The sequence below is a fragment of the Protopterus annectens genome, chromosome 7.part0 (genome assembly GCF_019279795.1).
Source record: "Protopterus annectens isolate FY-2018-M chromosome 7.part0, PAN1.0, whole genome shotgun sequence".
NCBI classification, from domain to species: domain Eukaryota; kingdom Metazoa; phylum Chordata; order Ceratodontiformes; family Protopteridae; genus Protopterus; species Protopterus annectens.
The window spans coordinates 1062385837-1062405474 of record NC_056739.1 but is presented as its reverse complement, the minus strand read 5'-3'; the positions used below and the strand labels follow the sequence as shown (position 1 = coordinate 1062405474).

Sequence of the window (19638 nt, the reverse complement as noted above, 5' to 3'; positions counted from 1 at the left end):
TAGCTTTGCAGACCAAGCTAGGCAGGCTTATGGGGCAATAGTTTCCAGGATACGTTGAGGCACCACCTTTATGGAGAGGGACCACTGTTGCCGTACACCATTCTTTGGGTACATATCCTGTAGTAAGGCTGAGATTGAACAGTAGTTTTATGTTTGGGTTTGGCTCTTCTTGGAGTTCATGTAGGACACAGCCCGGGACACCGTCTGGTCCCATTGATGCTGTGTTTTTTGCTTTGGAGAGGGCAGGTCTTACCTGAGCATCTGTGATGTCAGGGGGGCAGCAATCTGCTGGGATTGATATTTGCCCTTTTGGTGGGGAAGGGGGGGTGAAGTTTGCGCTGAACCTGTCAGCTAGGATGTTGGCAATGTCTGTGGGTTCAGTGTATTTTTTGTCATTTTGGACTAATTATGAGCATATCTTGGGAATTCCCACCCAGGTTCCTAACATAACTAAAGAAAGCCTTGTGGTTATCCTTAGTGTCCTGTACAATTTTTATCTCGTAGCTGGCCTTAGAGGATTTTATGTGTGGCCATAGTTTTTTGTCATAATACTGATCAGTGATGCCTTCCCTTTTTGGGTTTTGCTCTATCATGTAGTAGCTTCCTCCTTCTCTTGCATGGTTTGTTGATGGCTGGGGTCCACCAGACAGGATGCCTGCCTTTGGAGGATTGGGTCTTTGTTTTATTTGGGATTGCGTAATCCATGCATTCCTGAAGGTGTTCATAGCATGCATTTATAAAGGGTTCTGAGGTCTGGGCCATATTTTCCACAAGCACAAGGGCTTTAATGGATTCCACCTCAGATTGGAGGAGTGCATATTTTGCTTTACACATGTTTTTCACTGTGGTTTTCTAGCTAGGGACTGGGGTCAGGATGTGAATATCCAGTGAGATTACTCTATGGTCTGATCTTACCAGTGAGGGATACACTTCTCGTCTTGGCCACAGAGTCCCCATGATGGTAATTATCAGGTCCAGTATGTTTATCCCTCTTGTGGGAGTGGTGACAAGTTGTTCCATAGCATTTCGGTTTATGAATTCTAGGAACCTTTGGCCTAGGGTGTTGGAGCTAGAATAATGCTCCCAGTCTATGTTTGGGTAGTTGCAGTCGCCCAATATAATGTTGTTTGGAGAGACCTTCATATTTTCATGTGTTCTCAAGTAGGCCAAGTGGGGTTCCTGGATTTAGGAGGGTGGTGTGTAGCAGGCTACGAACTGGGAGGCAGTTTTAGCCACTGTTACTTGCACGTGGATAGTCTGTGCTGCTTCATGCTGTGGCACCAACCTGGGGGTGTGGGTATCCTTGACAATTATTGATACTCACCCTCCTTTTGTAGTTTGTTCCCATGTTTTGGGGCTGTAAAGCATGGTATGAGATGTAACCTGGTAGTGCTAGGGTGCTCTTGTGAGCCTTGAACCAGGTTTCTGTTACTGCACAGATATCAACATTCTCCATGCTGAGGAGAGTTTGGACTGCATGCATCTTGCAGTTTAGACTTCTGGCATTGGGTAGCATTACTTCTAGTTTCGTATCCCTTGTGATACCTATGGTGGTGGGTTTGTGTTTTGAGCCTTACCTATTCAAGGCACTATGGGGGTGACAACAGCCTTTGCCAGTATCCAAAAGGCCAGGGGTGATAGGTGCAAGCCATCCCTAGTGGAGCATCGTGTCTTGCTCAGCATGTCATCCCAGGCTGACAGGCATTGGATCCCCTTTGACTAACAACAATACTTAAGCTAATTGTTGTAATTGATCATCCTGTCTTCATATTGTGGCATCATGCTTGGTGAGGGTAGGATGTTACTCAGGGTCATCAAGTTTGCATATACTACATGGTGTTACATTGCTTAACACATGGCAATCATGCCTCAGGTGGTGCTGCAGGGCTGCCTATGTTGGATGCACATACTACACTCCCTGTACATGTTTGAAAGCAGGTTGTGTCAACTTAGGCATCCCTTTTACTATATGTGTGAGTCAGAGAGAGGTATCATTTCCAGGGTTCCTACTGAACCAGTGTATGTGCTATGTGTTGCCTCTTTGCCAAGGCCAAGGCATACTGGGCATGCCTCCTTCTGCCTACTGGGGAAGGCTCAGGTTGTTCCTCCTCCGATCCACGCTCTGCCTGTGACGGCCTTGGCAATGGTGGGGGGCTGTTTGGGCTGGGCCTATGCTGGTCCTGCTGCAGCTGTTTTTTCAGAATCATATTATGTAGCATAGCACATACCATGACAATTTGGGTACATGTAGTTGGTGAGTACTGCAAGGCTCCACCAGATGTGTCCAAGCACCGGAATCGTGACTTGAGCAGCCCAAACACATGCTCTATTACATTACGTGTTTGTGCGTGTGCCTCATTATGGCGTTCCTGTTCAGGTGTGTGTGCATTTCTGATGGGTGTCATCAGCCACGGCTCCAGTGCATAGCCAGCATCCCCCAGTAGGTGACCATGTGGGATGTCCCCATTGGCAAATGTCTGGTACAGCTGCGTCAGATGCCAGATATGGGAATCATGGTAGCTTCCAGTGCAGCCAGCACAAACATTCATTATTATGCCCTGGGCATCACACACAACCTGGCAGTTGATGGAGGGGAAGCCCTTGCTTTTAATGTAGGCCCTACCCCGCTCACCGGCTGGTGCTTTGATGTGTATATGCATGCAGTCTATTGCACCCACTACCTCAGGGTATTCCGCTATTTGCTGGAAGTGACGCATATTGCTGGCCAATACCTCACGTGAATTGGGGAAATATACAGGATCACCGACATGTGCTGACATGGCATCCAGGAACTGGTGCAGTACCCTGGATGCTGATGCCTGTGATATCCCCATCATATCACCAGTTGGTCTCTGGAAGGTACCTGTTGCTAGTATTCTTAGGCCAACAGATACATTGGTTTCCACTGGGATGGGTTCCCCTCTATTGGTTCTTTGTGTGAGGCGTGGCCTGCACAGCTCAACAATTTGCTGCAGGAGGTCTCTGTCCACTCTATAGCGCTCCACTATCTCCAGCTCATGTAACCCCTGGTAGGTGACCCTGGGCCTGTACACTCTTCTCCGTCTCCTCACTGTGGGTTGTCCGGCAGTATTTGCATTGTCACCACCCTCAGCATGTTGCATATGTCGCCTTATAACAGCTATAACAGCTATGGCAGCCCCTAGCATTTTTTGTTTGAGTGAAGCTTTTTCAGTTTTCACTTCTAGTAGCTTACTCCAGTGTTGCAGTGTCTGTTGAGAGAAACATACTGCATTGTTGTTTGCAGAGTTTTCAGTGCTGGGCTGGGCTACTGTTCTGCCTGTTTAATTGCCTAATTCTGATTGTTTTCACCTGCTAGCTATGCTAGTACCTGGTAGCTTCCTATAATTTGTTGTGCTTCCTTTTTCCTCTCTGTTTCCTCAGGGGGGATCGATGCGCATACAAGGGAAAACACGCTCACAGCAGCTAACACGTGCACACCCATGCTTAGGTGGACTACAACTTGCTTATTCAGGTTAAAACGCACGCACACCAGCGCAAATGCGCTTACAGGTCTTTAAACAGGCTTCTACATGCTTACTCTGGCGCAAACGTGTGCACTCACGCTTACACGCACGCACTCCATCTTACTCGGGCTTCCCAGTGCACACACGCACGCATGCATGCTCAGCAAGAAACTTTGGTGTTATCCACAGTGTACACCTTCCATTTCTTGGCTTTCCCATGTCTACCTGTTGACACACCTCTTTCCATGATGTCTAACTGACAGCTTTCACATCCCACTCTGCTCTAATGAGCTTCATTTCTTTCATACATACCCCCCCTGTGATGTCACCTATCTCCTACTCTGTTACTCCCCCTTATCCTACTCCTACACTCCAGGGAATGTGCTCATATGCTATGTAAAAGTGTGATTCACTATCCTAACACTCATTTACATAGGATTGCCTACTAATGCTTAGTTACATGTCTTACACTGAGCTTCCGCCCTTAGCAACCCTACTCGGTGGCCATGTTGTTTTCAGCCTGCTATTCCCTTACATTGTATATTGATGGTTTGCATAAAACCCACATTTATGGGTTTTAAATATTTTTCTGTTGATTTATTTTTTTAGCGCACCCCTTTTGCGCGGCGTTGCGCTACGTTTAAACATCGGCGATCGCCGAAAAAAAAACATTTTTATTTTAATTTTGCATGGAGGTACGTTGCCAGTGGCCACATATTTGGCCATTGGCATGCTTCCTGGAACATATGCGACCTTTATTTGGAGCTGACAAGGCTCCAGTGTGCTATTTGCAGAATGGTACTCAGTTGTCAACTGAGTACATTTCTGCAGATAACATGGCTCTTACACGGACAGGTTTGTGCTTCCTGGATCGTAAAATTACCTCATTTGCATGCCTTTCGGCTGCAAGTTGGATAATTTGCATATCCAAGCCCTGTCCGTGTAAAAGCCATTTTAGGAGCTCTCTTACACGCCCCTTCAGGCTGTTCGTGGATCGCTCGTCGGACATGATGGCTGCATGGAGTCTTACACTACTCTTAGACTCCATGCAAGCCATCGTGAATTGGGCCCAATATCTTCTCAGGAGTTAAAAGTATGCTAGCATTTACCTTGCCAATTCAAACTGGTATACCACTGGACTCTTAATTAGTTTGCCTCTAGCCACAAGGAGTGCAAGGCAAGACAGACCACGAGAGAATTTCAGGCTGTCTATCCAATTGTGTAGTTTTACTCTGAAGGCTACAAATATGCTACTCTACATGACAGAAGTGAAGGATATACTGGGATATGAATCTAACACTCTAACGTGTCTTATTTATCTGTTGATGAAGGTTTAGTTCCTTTAACCTAGTATCTGATGTACCATTAGTTCTGTGAAGGAATAGGGATCAAATAGGGTTGAATCTTTCACAGCACAAAAGGCTAGACACAGATGTCTATGGAGGAGTCAGTAAGAGACTGAGTACAGAGAAAAGTTTGCCAGTCTCTCCTGATAACTGATAGACGCTGCAATTTTGGCCTTAGAGAGGGCATTTATGACCTGCTCTTTAGAGATACACGGTAGGGGACAGGTGGTAGGGATGTCATGGTGTACGTGCAGAGGGGACAAGGGAGTGAAGTTTTCAAAAAACCTGTTGGCCAACAGGTTATGCTATGTCCACAGGCTCAGTACATGTGATATCATTAACTACCAGTTGGCACAAATCCAGGCATTTCCTTTTAGGTTACGGATGTAACTAAAGACTCTTCATGGTTGTCCTTAGTTGAGGAAGCTAATCTGGATTTGTAGTTTGATTTGGATGACTTCACAATAAGTCTTATTTGCTTGTTTAAGCTAAGGAGGGAATGTTTCCAGTTTAGGGCTTGCTCCGTCTTACTCTTAGATAGCAATTTCTTCCTCTTATTGTAAAGTCTGTTAATGACACTTGTCCACCAGGCAGGTTTGCTCTTCTTTGAGGAGCTTGTTTTGGTCCTATCAGGTACGGCCGAGTCATTGTAGTTATAAAGGTGTTGTATAAAGCATTGGTGTAGAACTCAGCATAGTTGCCAGTTCCATCTGAAGGGGGAGGTGCAGTGAAGCTATTTATACCATCCCGTAAGAGGTTACAATCTGCTTTGGAGAAATTTTTTAGTTTAGTTGCAGCTAGGGGGGTGTCTGGTGTGATAGTTACTTCGAATGAGACTGATTTATGGTCAGATCTCACCAGGGAAGACCTCACAGTTGAGGTGATACAGTGGTCCCCCATACTGGTACGCACCAGATCCAGGATGTTGGCACCCCTTGTGGGGTGTCAACCAGCTGGTCCAGGGCATTGGAGTTAACAAAGTCGAGGAACCATTGGGCAAGTGAGCTCAAGCACAAGTAAATTACTAGGTAATGGATGGGTAGCTAAAGTCACCCAAAACTGTAGTGATCGTATATCTTAATAGACTCAAGTAAATTCAAATAGGCAGAGTGGGTGTCTTGATTCATGGAGGGGGTCCTGTAGATGGCAATGACTTGAATAGGTGTCCTACCAAAAGTTAACTGTGCTTGAAGTATCTCCAGGTAATCACACTGCTTAACCAGTCTGGAGATGTATTTATCCTTAATGAATATCGATACACTGCCTCCTTTAGTTTTCACACCTTCGGTATGTGGTCTGAACGTGTGGAAGGAGGTGTAAACCAGTATGGCTGGGGTGCTCTCCACAGCCTTAAACCAGGTCTCTGTTACTGCACAAATGTCTGCGTCTTCCAAAGTGAGGACTGCTTCCAGTGAGTGCAGTTTCATGTTAAGACTCCTAGCGTTTAGCAGCATAACCTTGAGGTTAGTTATGAATCTCTGAGGTCTATGAAGTTGTGTGATATGTTTAGATGACTACATACCAAAATGTGCATTATACTTATTAATGATAATGATAAGATATGAGTAAAGGGGAAATGAGACTTCTTTGGATCTTTTGGAACTCTAAAACTAGGGTCCAACCTAACACTCTCATACTAGGTGACTTCAACTACCCCTCCATTAACTGGAAAAGTATTCGTACCAATACACTTGCCCAATGCTTTCTGGAATTCATGAATTCCAATGCCCTGAACCAGCTCGTTCTTACCCCCACTAGTGGTAGCAACATCCTTGACCTGGTGATTACTAACATGGGCGATGGTTGCTCTAAACCAATAGTCAACTCCTCCCTGGTTAGATCCAATCACAAGCTAATCAACTTGGAAATCCACAAGCCTCCCACCCCCCAACAAAGGTAACCACCATGAAAAATTTATCCAAAGCTAACTTTGGGGTCCTAAAAAAAGAGGTGGCTAACTTCACGGCACCCATGCAAATGGAGAATAGTTGCATGACCGCCAAATCATACACCAATGCACAGTACGAGCACGTACACAAATGCATGGAGCTTGCCATACCCAATAGAACTAAGGCGCTCTCCTCAAAAAAAAAAAAGGAAGCCAATCTGGTGGTCCCCTGTCATAAACAAACTCTACAACAGAAGGAGGAAACTGATACGGAATAAGGTGAAGTCCCAAGACTGGAAAAACTCCCTTATCAGCCTCAACAAAAGGTTGAGATCCTCCATCAAATCCTCTAAAGCTAGCTATGAAAACAGAATTGCAGCAGATAGTAAAGACAACCACAAGGTCTTCTATAGTTATGTAAAGAATCTCCATGGCAATACCCAGATTTGCTCTGAGCTACTGCAAAATGGTACCTCCTATACCGAGCCAACAGATATTGCAAATATACTATACCAGTAGATTGCCAGGCACCCAGTATTACTGCTGCACAGGTTAAAACAGCACTGTCCAAGCCCAAGAATACAGCTTCTATGGGACATGACAGTATCCCTGGCTGAGTTCTACATGAATTAAAGAGTGAACTGGCACTTCACCTGTGTGCCCTGTTCAATCACAGCCTCATCTTAGGCTTTGTCCCTACTGAATGGCGCACTGCTACAGTCATCCCTCTCCACAGAGGAACGACTACAGACCCCAGGAACTATCACCCCATTAGCCTGATGAGTCTGATATGCAAAGCTATGGAATCCATCATCATGGACCTAATAAACAAGGATATAGGGAATCTCCAAACTCTGGATCTTACACAGTTTGGTTTTGTGAAATGTAGTTCATGCCTGCTCAACTTGGTTGACTTCTTTGAGTCAGTCACCAGAGCTGTGGATGAAGGTAAGGTGGTTCATACAGCCTACCTTGATCTGGCCAAGGCCTCTGATACCATTCCCCACTCAGGAATCATAGAAAAACTTACTAAGCTAGGCATCAACCCCTATATCACAAGGTGGGTTGCAAATTGGCTCACAGATAAAATCCACAGTGCTCTGGGTCCTCTCCTGTTTGGTATCTACTTCTCTGAAGTTCAGGCCAACACGAAGGGACTCTGGCTAACAAAGTTCGCAGATGATTGGAAGTTGGGAGCCATTATTAACTCCCAAAGTGATGCTGACATCTTCCAGAAAGGCCTCAATGAAACCAACGACTGGTGTCAGAACCATGGCCTTAAGCTTAATGCCAAAAAATGTGTCTTCATCCCGTTTGGGAAAAACACGGCACCCTTGAATTACCACATTAATGGTAGTCCACTGAACACAGAAGGCATTACAAGAGATCTGGGAACACAGGTTGACAGCAACCTCTCTTTTAAAAAAACAACAGAAAGAACCCACCCAAAAGAGCGGAAACTCAGAACTACTTACAATAAAAAATGCCACCAAACCCATACAGTAACAGTAGCACTTGACAGACTTTATTTAAACAAGAAACTAAGCGCTTTCACCCTGTAACTCCCAGGGCTTCATCAGAGTAACAGTTAAAATTCAAATGCAACTTAAATAAAGTTCTTTAGTAAGTCACATGTTCCACTTCAATAATGAAATGAATAATTGCTTTTAAAAATACATTGCATCAACATAATAAATGCACTATTCAATGAAAGTCACCTATAAATATAAAAAGTAATTGCATTAATTCACTTGTGTCAATTTGTTATAAAGTGCTAGTGCTAAAAAATATAAAATATAAATGCATGTATATTTGCACATTAATTAAAAATGCTGATTAAAACATGTTATATAAAACTTAACACTGGTTACATTACATAGTACCTGTGTTGTTCTGTACATATTGGGAAACAAGGAACAAAGTAAGAAACAAAATAGTGCACAACAACAACCTTTAAATATAATTCATTCAAATCTCTAGTGCCCTTAATTTTAACACAGGAGCTAGTGAGATACTGTCATTAATGGCAGGATAGACTGTGGCATTAGTTCTCAGTTGCCACTCCGCCTCTACTTTTTCAAGATACAAGTTCAAATCTCCACCCCTACCACAGTCAACCACTCTGTCTATGACAAAGAACAAAAATGTTTTTAAATTATTACAATTTTTAGAATGTGTATATAATGCATTCTCTTTTTCTTTTTCTTAAAGTCTCTAATGTGTTCTAAAATCCTTTCCTTAGGTTTCCTAGTGGTTTTACCCACATAGAAAACAAGGCAGGACATACAGGTAGCCACACAGATCACAATCTTGATATTACAATTGCATTTACCAGGACATGAAAGGGTACAAAAATAGCCATCAACTGCAACATATGGACCAGTGTTAATAAATTTACAGGCCTTACAAGCATTACACTTTGACTTTCTAGAAACTAAACCTTTTGTTCTTGTTTGTTGCTTCTCAAATAGGTTTTTAATATTAGGACCCCTACTGAAAGTAATTCTAGGAAACAATCCTAGGATGTTCATAATGTCATGATCAAAAACTGTATTCCATGTATTGTGAACTATGGATGTAACTGTCAAAGCATCCTTATTGTAGGGGAGAACTAACATACTATCAGTTGGCAAAACTCCTTTGTTGTTGTTATTATTGTTAACACCTGGTGCTGTACATAATATTGGAGTGAACCTGTTGTTCCTGTTCTGCACAACATAATTCCTAGTTTTTAACATTTTAAACGGATATCCTCTGTATCTAAACATGCCAATTAATGTGTATATCTCATTCTCAAAATCAATATCATTGCTTGTTAGTCTCGAAATTCGTACCATTTGTCCTTTCACTATGCTTTTCTTTTGATACATAGGGTGGCAACTGTTGTAGTGGAAAAAAGAATTGCAATATGTTTCCTTCCTATAAATTGTTGACTGTAGTTTCTTGTTAGTCCTGTCCCATACCAATCGTATGTCAAGGTAATCTATACTCTCCACAGCTACCTTGTATGTGAACCTTAAAAATGAAGTAGTAGAATTTAGATAGGTAATAAAATGTGATAGTTCTTCCTGGGTACCTTTCCAAAAAACAATATATCATCCAAAAATCTTAGCCACGTCATAACTTTACTAAAATAAACTGTCTTTAGAGCTAAAACAGTTTCGGCTGGCTAGTAGATTAATCTTCTTTTAATTTAAAAAAAAAAAAGGTTTGTTTTTTTGTTTGTTTTTTTTTTTATGGTGTTCTTCTTTAAGAATGCCCTTCAAGTCCAGTCACACACACGCTTTTGCATCTGTGCGACTGATGTTTTACATCTTCATCTTTTGCGCCTGCATGAATTTTGAATAACAGAAGACGTTTGGACTGGAGTTCACGGATGAACGTACAAATGACAGATAGGTGTGTGGCCATGGCTTTCTGTGTCATTGTGGTTAGTTTCTGACTGATGGTGGTAAACTGCAGAAAATAAGTGTCCCGGACGTGCCAAGAAATGTGCAACTGATGCTTGCAGAGCAATAATTTGTTATAATATTGACTTCCCTATCTGCAGGTTAGTACCTGTCTACCTACTGCAAAGATAGTTACTTGATAAAGCACTGAGTTTATTGACACCATTTCTGCACCAATGCTCAGAATGACAGGAGTCATTATTACTAGTATATTTTTTAAGCCTGTGCAGTGTACATATGCAGTTTACCCTAAGGTCTTTGGAGGAAGTTATAAAAGTGGAGAAAGTTCACTGGACTCAACAAGCAGCAGCCTAGGGAAGAGGAGCAAGTTAGATTTCTCTTGCAGCGTGTCAAAACTGACATCAGAAGGTTAAGGATAAATTAAAAATATGGGCTGAAGGCATTGTCATAAAAGGTATTGCTATCTTAAAGTTAGAAAGAAGCTGTCCTTGAACTTGGTCCTCCAGTTAGTAAGTTGGCAAATGGGGGTTTTAAAGGCTTAGTAGTAACAGTTTTTAAAGGGAACTTGGAGTGAAGTGAAGGATTTGCATTAGGTTTCATTACATTTACCATGTTCCAGGGAAAATAAGGATAAGCAAAGGCAGACTGCAGACATGTTTTGTAGAAATGAATTAGACAAGATCCTTTCAGCTTCAGTCAAGGTAGCCCATCTTTGATTTAGTAGCTGACTGTTTTTTTTCCTACAAAAAATAAATAGAACTGCACTGCAGTTTGAATTTCAGTCCTATTTGTAGGGTTAAAATTGAGAAATATTTGATGCAAGTGAAGCTGCTTGGTAACCCTGCAGTTCTTCCATGCTTTGTCCCTGGATTAGATTAATTTTAGCTGGAAGTTTCTGGTGCCTTTAATTCTTCAGTTGGCCACTGTTAATTATATTGCTGTCTATCTTCTTTGAAGTGCATAATTACATATCTGAATAAACCACCTGTCCTAGACTGCATTTTTATTTTATCTTTATTTGAAATTTGTTTATCAGGAAAGTCCGACTGTGTATAGAACCCATTCTCAGTGGTGGCCTGGGGAGAAAAGCTCCAATAACTAAACATTTAATACATGTACAGTAATACACAATTTGTAATACAGGTGTGATGACAGAAGAGACAACATTCTGTTCTAGTCAATCACTTCTAGACTGGTTGAAACCAGAGGCTCTGGTGTGTGAGAAAGAGCATCCTGTATTCAGCCTATTACATGATCAGAAAGTTTACTGAGCAGTGATCAGTTATAGGGTTAACCCAAACACTTAATCCATAGCATCTGCCTGGGTTGTTAGCAGTAATGATAACTGAAATTGTGTCATTGATAGTTAAAGGGTTGTCTGTAGTAGGAAGTGACCAGTGTTGTCATATAATTTACAAAGGCAAAGTGCAGGAGTTATCAGTACAAACATTGTCTCTGTTTAAGACTACAGTCTTCCAAAATATAAAATTCTTTTTACAGGTCCATGGCACAACAGCAAAAGTAAATTCTCAATAAGTGTTAAAGTATTACAGCAAAAAAGGGGGGTTGTAAACATAACAGATAAAGCCTTTTGTATATTCACCAGCAGAGCATTTTACTACTAGCCAGCTGAATGCGCAATCATCATTTTCAGGGCTTTCTGGTGACTTCTTAACTAAAACAATACTCCTGCTGCTACTATAAGGCCTGATCGATCACATATGAAAGCTTGAAAGTTACTCCAATTAGATGATTTGGCAAGATGGAAATTGGTTGAAAACATCTTGGTCAGTGCATTCCTCTCTACAAAGGACCTCAAATGTTAACAAACCCATCAGTCACAGATGCCAACACCTGCAGTCAGTGTGTGAGTATTTAAGACTAATAAATAGTTGCTATGCTATATCAGCAAAGAATTTAGAAACCAGGAAGCAGTAACTAATACCCAGAAGGAAGGAGGCTTGTTGGAAAAGGCTGTGTAGCAAGCTGCAAGTGAAGCTATTGTTTTGGGAGTCATTTAGAAAGTGCAACTATAGAGAGGAGCATAAGTGGGAAGACAGTGTTAGTTCCTGTTAGCTTTCACTGTCATCTGGAGTGATGTTAGGTGGTAGTAATTCTGTGCTCCCATGCACACCAAATGATACAAAGAAAAGTCTGTTACTTTTAACAGTGGCAAAGAGGGAAGAGCTCCTCAAATCATATAGCAACCACAACTCTCCAGATGTCTATTAGATGATGGAAATGATGGAAGAAGCCAACACCAGCCAAGAGGGAACAGCAGCCATAATAAATGAGGTAGCCAACCATGTCGATCCAGATGTGGTCTTGTATCCTTCTGACTGTAAAATCTGTCAAATAGATTATTCATAAAAAAGGAGAGTGGGCATTGAAGATGACAAAAACACTTATCAAACGGACTTGTAAAGGTGCAGAGGACAACTGCTAAAGACAGGAAATCGTCATATATTAAGTATCTGGGATAAGGGACTGATTCCAATGTTGGTGATTGCCACTAAGCAAAATTTTTAATTTTTATTTTTAATTTTTTTCTGATTGAGTAACTTTATAGTTCTAAGGTTTAGAATGGTTAGACCTGACTAAACTGTGTAGAGTGCAAAATATACCTACCCGATAGAAATGCACCACTAAAAAATACCATTTTCATGGTTTATAAGTGGCAATAGTTAAACATGTGTCCCTTTTTGAAATTTTAAGGGCAGATTTTTGAGTATATTTTTAAGTGGTAGCTAGCTGGGTGGTGTATTTGCAAATTTATGATGTCTGAGCACAAAATATTGAATTCCGGCCACTCTGCTATATATACACACATACATGTTTGAAGTTTGAACTAAATTTGTCTGCTAGTAAATTGCCTTATGTCCAGGAATTTAAAATCATTTACTATTATTTCTGTGGAGTGCTGCAAATTGCTTCTGAGGTTTCTAACATAGTTAAAGAAGGCTTTCTGGTTGCCCTTCACCTAGTTGGTTATTTTTTACCTTATATCTGGCTTTCATTGATTTGATCAGGGTAACGAGCTCCCTATTAAAGTTTAGCAAGAATGTCTTTAGCATCTTGAGAGTTAAATTTATTTTTGCAGGCAATATGTTTTCTTTTATTACACAGCCTGTTTATATTTGAGTTCGACTAAATGGAATTATTCTTAAATGTGGCTTTCTATTTACTTCAGAGGGGGATAGATGTGTCTATGCAGCTATTTAGTTGTGCATAGGATTTGACAGTAAAGGATTCCAAATAATTCAGGCCATCGCTTAGTTTTAGTAGATTAACCTTTGCATAATCTCTGAAAACAGAGGTATTGGAAGATGCTTTTGGCTTCAGTCTTCTAATGAATGTGACTGATTTGTGGTCCAGTTTAACTAGGGAGGAAGTGGCAGTTGGTGGACACCAAAGTTGTCCCATATTGTTAAGGACCAAGTCCAGGATTTTATCACTCTTGTTTGGGTACAAACTAACTGATCCAGATATTCTGTATTGATGAAATCCAGAACTGTCTGGGAATACATACTCAAGGATATACAAGTTTCCCAGTTAATGGAGGAGTAGTTGATTGAAGTCTCCTAGAATAATGGTGTTGGCTTAATGCATAGGGATGCCATATTAGTTAGGTAGGAGATATGGACTGATGGGGTACATAGAGTATAGTTAGGTATGACACAGTAAGGAGTTTTGTTAATGTTAAGTTGGATGTAGAGGAATTCCACGTCATTATCTCACCTAGCAAGTCTGGAGATGAACTGGTCTATAAGAATATGTAGACACCATCACCTTTTCATCTAAGGTGGTAGGCCTGAACTTGTGTCAGGTATTGAAATTGTGCATTAAAGGAGTGCTGTCATCGGTCTTGAACTAGGTCTCTGTGATGATGCATATATAGATATTTTCCAGGGGAAGGAGTGCTTGTAAGGAGTGGACTTTTTAGCTTAGGCTCTGAAAAGGAAATTGGTTATTTTCTAATTCATGTAGCTTTAAAATTCAGAATAAAAACTGTAAAAGTTTCTGAATGCAAACACACTATTTATTAAAGCAGCATCATGGTAGGGAGTACTTCAGTACAGAGAGATTCAACTATATACATAGCCATGAGTTCATTTATACCTTTCTGTCAAAAAAATAAAAAATAAAAAACACCAAGTTCATACAGAGTTTAAAGTTGTTGTAACTTTGACAAAATCTATTTATGTACATTGTCAAGGCTGGAATGAGTAAACACTGTAAAAATATGTGGAAAAGAGGACAGTTTGACAAAATCTCTAAGGGAGGTAGCATACCCCTCAGCTGTCCAGGTTTTTGCAGAATGTCCAGATGTTTGCCCCATAGTCCTCCTAAAAAGGATTGAAGTTGCTAAATAGTTTTAGACATCATATCCTTTAGAAAAATGCATACCAACACAAATCCTGTTATTCTAGCAATTTTATAAATTCATGAAAGCAATATTTATAATCTGTCCCTATTTATTTTGGACTTTGCCCAGATTTCTTGCACTAAGAAGGTGAGATGTGTGTGAGAGAGAGAGAGAGAGAGGGAGATGCACTAGTTAGATCTAACAGGTGGAATTTATTTTCAAGTGCATTTTCAAGGAATTGTGAGCTTCAAGGGAAGCAAAGGTTACTGCTGCTCATGCTAAGTCTGCTTAAAATGTGCAACTGTTTTGTTTAGCAAATGGTATCATTATTGTGGTAGAGAATTTTAAAGCAGTGTTAGCACAGCAGGTAGCATACTTGCATCTTGATGCAAAGGGCTGTAGGTTCTATTCTTACAGCATGTACATTTGCATTTTAAGGGGGTATGGTACTGCAGTTCTTAGTATGTCCTCCTATGGATGAGACACCTAATAACTATGAACCTGTTTTTCAGCTTGCCACCCATTCCCTATTGCAATATACCAGATTACCATTTCTTTGAATGTAACATAGGCAATTTATTCTTCAAGGGCAACAGGCACTGAATTTGTAAATGAAACACTGAAATATAAAGTTTTCTAGCAACAACCTCTTCATTGGTTTCATATCTCTTTAATGTGGAATTATTCCGATGACTTTTACTTCTGCAGAGATTTTGCATATTGATTGATACTGGTGGATTGTATGACAGAAGTATGAGTGGCCCTTTATAGTTGAAATGTTCTGAATTAGGCAGATTGTCATTATTGATTCACATGATTTGTTTCATTGCTTAAAGGAAAAATGTTCAGAACTATAAATTTAAAAAACATTCTAACAAGTGGTGCTGTATTATATTATTAGAACTTTTGCATGGTTCTAAAAATGTGTGCAAGGAGCCTATGATTTTAAAACAGTCCAAAGGTAAACTTACCCTGCCACTGGCCAGATGCATTTTCTTTGAATGTGGGTTTTAATGCTGTTTCAGTGAATGTGGGTTTCATAGGTTCATAGGTAGGTACTAGGCCTAAGTAAGCCTAGCCAACAAGGTTCCCTGGCTTACGCCACCCAAGAAAGTTATTTTCCTGTGCCACTGTCGAGCAGAGACACAGAAATGATCCCCGGGGTGTATTTCCTATTTCCCATCCACTCATCAAGATTTTTCTTGAAGAGTGCTAATGAAGAACTTTGCTTGACATAGATGGGTAGCCTGTTCCAGAGTACGGGAAGTCTCTGGGACAGGAATCTATCCCTCCAGCATGTCCTGTTTATTGTGGTGACAAGGTTTAGGTCCCTAGAGCGTGTAGCTCAGAGGGATTGGGATTTCTTTAGGTGTAGCATGTCCAGCAGCTCTGGGTTTGACATAGCTTTATATGTTAGGCAGAGATCACCTCGGAGTAGGCGATATGCTATGGAGTAAAGCTGGAGTTTTTTTTGAGGCGGTCAGTGTAGGGCATTTGTTTGAGGCCAGTAATCCTCTTTGTGAGGTACTTCTGTGGCCTTTCCAGCTGTTGCAAATGTATTGTGAGGTACATTCCAAAAGGGGCATTGTACTCTATAATGGGTCTAATGAGTGTCGCGTAGAGGAGAACAATGACCTCTTTTTTTCCTGGATGAGAACCCTCTTATGATGAGGTGTGCCACATAGAAGGCTTCCTGACTACTGTGACAATGTGACTATCAAAGGAGAGACTGCTGTCCACCTGGGTCCCAAGGTCTCTTATCACACATTCAGTGTTAAGTAAATTGCTGCCTATGTGGCAGTTCATGGGTACAGCAGTCATTAGATAAACAGAAAAAGTACTGTAATGGTAAAAAAATAAAAATAAAAAAAAGGACATACCATCTTCATGTACTGATAACTTCAGCCAACATACTGAAATGCCAACAACAATCTCAGATGTCTCACCCTCCTAATCAGTTTTCAGAAACAGTGCTCTGAACAAAGCAAAGCAGTAAATAAAAACACTCTGAATGGCACTCTGTAAATCATGTAAGCAGGCTATTTATGTCAATGTCCACTGTTTATGAAAAGCATTTAACTATAACATTAGGCACTTCCGCGGTGGTGAAGCGGTAGCATTGTTGCCTCACAGCAAGAGGTTCTCCCGTTCAATTCCCGGCTGGAGTGCGTGGAGTGCCTTCTGTGTGGAGTCTGCATGTCCTCCCCGCAGTTGGGTGGGCATTTGAAAGACATGTGTAAATGGGCGTGCCTTAGTTGAAGGTTGAACGTCGAGTTGGCATCTCGGCGTTCGTGAAAATCTACTGCCAATCATTAGCGGACCGGAGTTCCGCTGTGGCAACCCCTAACCGAGACAAGCCGAAAGACAACAACAACATTTAACTATAACATTAGGAAACAAAATATGCAATCCATGGGGGTGTAATTTGGTTAAGAGGGCACAAATACAGCAACAAACTCTTTTTAAGTTGCAGACAGTAAACAGTTCCACTTAAATTAAAATGTCCAATTTATTACTTTCCATTAGTATAGAAAAAATAAATAAATCAAAGACAGTGTCAATGCTAGAGTCAGCTACGGTGGTGCAGCGGTTAGCATTGTCGCCTCACAGCAAGAGGTTCTCCGATTCAATTCTCTGCTGAAGCACCTTCTGTGAGGAGTCTGCATGTCCTCCCTGCAGTCAAATGAGTTTTAAAGACATGCAGTAGGTGCTTGTGTGTGCCTGCCTTCTGTAAAGGTTGGGTACCGGGATGGCAACCTGACACCATAAAAACTCCACTACCAATCAATCTGTGGAACGGTGATCTATTGTGGTGACCCTTAACGGGAGAAGCCGAAAGAAATGAAATGCTAGCACTAAAGCTGTCAAGCTAATTGACGTGGCAGGACTTCAGGCTTCAAGTTCCAAATCTGAACTGCTAGCCTATTCCTGTTCCTGTTTCTTTTTTTTTTACTTTTTATTTGGTTTTAAAACAATAATTAAACAAATGAATTATAAAACAAACAAATAACTATTTACATAGGTCCACAGCTGTTCAATGCATCAAAGTTATACATCAACAACGATTAATATTTTTCAAGCAAGTCTTTAAGTTTAAGCCAAGATTTATATAATGTGTAATATTATACAATAAGTTCTCAATTGTTAATATTAACAGTACAGCTCTTCTGATCAACTCACACATAGTCTGTCAGTACTCTGCTTCCACAGTACAACAACATCTATAGAGGTACTGCAGGTAAGATAATGCTACAATGTTCAGGGACAAAAGGAAATTTTTTAGGTTCATTTGAGTGTTCCCTTACATTGCCAATGCATTTCTTACAACTATTGCTCAACAATGCGTTCTGAAATTTCAGCAGTTGCTCTCTGTGAATGCAGAACAAAGTGCACCACAGTTTAAATTAAAAATGCCCTTCATATCTTACAGCAAGTGCCCTGAAGCAATGTACTGATGTGTGTGAACATACTACACACAGCAGTAGCACAACCTACACGGCCTGAAAGTTTTACATGAAAAATATGCGCTGAACAACACATTTGTTTTAATGTATTGTGAAAACAAAAAGTGCAGCAATATTTGCAGGGTTTCATGCAAACCCTCATGGCACTAGAAGTAGTGGATAGAAAGGTTGCAAGTATAACAAGAAAGCTACTCATGCCTTAAGTAATGTTCTTCATCAACTGTATTTTACAACTAAAAATACTAATGCTGCATTACAACCTGCCTTCATCAGAGGACAACAAGAATTCCACACACACTGCCGAAAGTCTCAAATTCTTTGAAGCTACATTTGCCAGATGAACAAAAAGGATACACCGATAAACTGCATACACCCTTTTCTTTCTGAAAACTACACAAATTACTAAAAATGTGCAAAATATTAATAACAGAAAAAAAGTATACATGTCTAGGCTTAAATAAATCTACATTACAGTTTTTTTTATAAAACCTGCAACTACTGGCTCCTCACCTTTAAAGTGTACACTCTCACTCAATAGATGCATCATGGCAATTGATAGCTTAAGCTAACGTACAAATATGTTCATGGACTTAAACTGACTTGACCCCGTGTATGTGCAGTGGTAGGTCTATTAAAGTCTATGGATTTACCTACACGCTACCCTCCAGTGACATCACCAGGAACTAAAGTACAGTTTAAACTTCCAGGTTCTTTCAGTGGTGAAACTTAATTTTACAGAGGATTTATTTAATATATCAGCTAATTAATTTAGAGAAGTTAGCTTCACCGTCCAGAATGTACCACATGTTGTGTTGCAAAAGTCACCTGTTTTATTGAGACTGTATACATATGCTATTGCCTAGAAAAATCACTGAAAAATAGCAGACCTGGAGTGCTTTTTTCCTGAAAGAAACATTTAATGACAAACAATAATGACGATAAACTTACTGACAAAAGTCAATTATAGCATTTTTATTCCTAGTACTACTAGTGGAAGTAACTATACTGTTACTGGTAATTTGACACAATGCACTGAAACTTGCAGTGTTTTCAAGCATGAAAGGAACCAGCAACTGGAGCAAAAGATTAAGTGCAGTGTAATCCCAATAAAACACAGCTAACTGAATATGAAATAAAAGTAAAAGACAGGGAAATGTAGCTATATGGTTGGCTAGTAGTTAAATATTATGTGGATTAACCAACAGCATCAATATTTAGGGTCTATATTACGATGTCGAAAGACGAGTTAACTGAACCTGTCTTTATCGACATGTAAATATCGATCTTTTGAAATGCCAAACGGCCACTTCAGCAAATGTTTTCCCAGTGGAAAAAATCACTCAGCCGTAGACAAACAAAGCAAAATTTCAAACCCTACATAGTAGGGGGCTTTGCTCCCCATACTCTCCGATGTGGGGGGCTGTGCCCCTCACCCCCCTAACTAAAGATACCAACTCCGAGATTGCACTATAGTGGGGAAAAGGGCAAATCCCCCAATGGCAGCCAAACGATTTTTTTCCCCTGGGAAGAAATTCACTGAAGTGGCTGTTCGGTAATTCAAAAGGTCAGTATTTATATATCGATAAAAACGTGTTCGGTTAACTCGTCTTTCGACATTGTAATATAGACCCAATATTTAGAAAACTAACAAATTTAAGAATAATCCCTCTTAATATATA

At 40.6% G+C, this 19638-nt stretch overlaps 1 protein-coding gene across 3 annotated transcripts in view; it reads right to left on the bottom strand.

Annotated features, from left to right (window-relative positions):
• The window catches only part of FBN1 (fibrillin 1), a 4097759-nt gene that overhangs the window by 4010322 nt on the left and 67799 nt on the right, over positions 1–19638 (bottom strand). The window lies entirely within an intron of this gene.